The sequence below is a fragment of the Coenobita brevimanus genome, chromosome 37 (assembly GCF_032717465.1).
Source record: "Coenobita brevimanus isolate Jiangsu-jjx chromosome 37, ASM3271746v2, whole genome shotgun sequence".
NCBI classification, from domain to species: Eukaryota; Metazoa; Arthropoda; class Malacostraca; order Decapoda; family Coenobitidae; genus Coenobita; species Coenobita brevimanus.
The window spans coordinates 2,084,775-2,087,274 of record NC_136990.1 but is presented as its reverse complement, the minus strand read 5'-3'; positions in this window follow the sequence as shown (position 1 = coordinate 2,087,274).

Genomic DNA, 2,500 nt, shown 5'->3' with positions numbered 1-2,500 from the left:
CACACACACACACACACACAGAATAGGTATCGCTGAGGTAAATGGTTCACTTAGGTGTGGTTTTATTCATAAGTCTTGGCAATAACGATGATGATAATAATAATAATAATAATAATAATAATAATAATAATAATAATGATAATAATAATAATAATAATAATAATAATAATAGAAGACAGGAGACAGTAGACAGTAGATAGTAGGCAAAGGATAGATAGATAAATAGATAGATAGTAGATAGATAGAATTTAAAAAAACAGGTAAAGTCAACAGGTGTGACCAATATAATTCACAACGATCTTAACGTATTCTAGAGGGCGATTTATTATTTGTAGTCTTGTGGGTGAGGAAGGCCGAGTGGAGCAGCGAGATCTCGTTGGGTAAGGAGGCTCCCTAACACCTCTTCCTTAGCGATTTATTTTCCTCTCCCTTATACCAACGAAAAAGAATATGTTTGAAACGGGCGCAGAGCGGAGGTGGATCACTACTACTTGACGCGTTGAAGTCTCTGAGAAAATCGAGGCAGAATTTCTCAGGGAAGATTGTCGCCTAGAATAAACAAACGCATTAGGCCGTGAGTAAGAGTGAAGGTGAGAGTAGGCTGTATTTGGGTGCCTGGTGGTTCACTGGGTTCAGACGGTCTAAATAACACCTATCTCTCTCTCTCTCTCTCTCTCTCTCTCTCTCTCTCCCTCCCTCCCTCCCTATCTATCTATCTATCTATTGCCAGACTCCTTAATCCCATATGGGGTGGCCACAAACAAATCGCCTCCACGTCACCCTGTCCACCCGTCATTTGCCTGCCCTACCTCCACCTCACACCTCCCTCTCTTATATCTCTCTCAATTTCATCCCATCTCATCCTCGGCCTCCCTCTCCTCCTCTCCCCATCCACATCTCCCTCTCTCCTATAGCTCACCACTCCATCCCTTCGTCTGTTGGAGTCCTGTAGTCACTTCTTGAGGATCGAACCTCCTGAGTATGGACAAGGTGATATGAAATGCCAATCAAAACCATTCCCCGCATCATAATCACAAGCCCAACGCGTATCCACTGAACCACCACCACCTCTCTGAAATCATATAAAGGGATTGTGCAATGTCTTTCACATTTCCTTATCTCAGAGGCAAAACTTATCACCACCACACCACACCACACCACACCACACCACACCACACCACACGACACTACACCACACCACACCACACCAAACTACACTACACTACACTACACTACACTACACCACACCACACCACACCACACCACACCACGCCTTACCGCACCACACCACACCACACCCGTCTGTCTGTCTGTCTGTTTCTCTCTCTCTCTCCCTCTCTCAACCTACCTTTTATACCTACCTGTCTGTCTCTCTCAACCAACCTCTCCTTATATCTGTCTTCCCGCCCCCCCTCTCTCTCTCTCTCTCTATCTATCTATCTATCTATCTATCTGTTGCGTAGGGGTAGTCAGGTAAAACAATAGTATTTTAACAATGAGTCTAGGTATCACGAAGAAGAAAATACTGACAGAAGAATATATGGTCTCTAAAAAAGAAATTCACTTTTTTCTGTAGTAGAGAAATTGAGATGAGAAAGAGAATAACACACACACACACACACACACACACACACACACACACACACACACACACACACACACACACACACACACACACACACACACACACACACACACACACACACACACAGTCACTGATCCTTCTGACTTCGCTTCTCTGACATTCCCTCTTTCTCTCTCCCACTGCCACTCACTTCTCTGCCTCCCTCCCTCTCTCTCTCTCTCTCTCTCTACCTACCTATCTATCTATCCATCTATCTATCTCTGTTACTGATATCTTTTTATGATTTTTGTTGATCTCTCCCTCTTTCTCTCCTCCTCAGTATCTAACTTCCCCCCCCCTCTCTCTCTCTCTCTACCTATATCTACCTACCTACCTACCTACCTATCTATCTATCTATCTACCTGTTAATCTATCTATCTATGTTTGTTACTACTCTCTTTTAATTGCTTTTTTGGTCTCCCTCTCTCTCTCTCTACCTGTCTCTCACTTACCCTCTCTCTCTCTCTCTCTCTCTCTCTCTCTCTCTCTCTCTATCCATCTATTCATCTATGTTCGTCATTGATCTCTTTTCATGACTGCCTTGTTAGTCTCGCCCCTTCTCCTCCCCTCTCTCTCTCTCTCTCTCTTTCTCCCCCCCTTCTCTCTCTCCCTCTTTCTCCCCCCCCCTTCTCTCTCTCTCTCTCTCTCTCTAAGGTCCAAACTGCGCTATTACATCACAGCACTGAGTCAACAGGCATTGTTTTCTTTCTCACTTAGTCATTCTACCTCGATATGTCCAACTTCCATTCTCTCTCTCTCTCTCTCTTTCTCTCTCTCTCTTTCTCTCTCTCTCTCTCTCTCTTTCTCTTTTTTTTCTCTCTCTCTCTGTTTATCTGTTCCTTTATCTATCTATCTATCTGTCTATCTATCAATCAA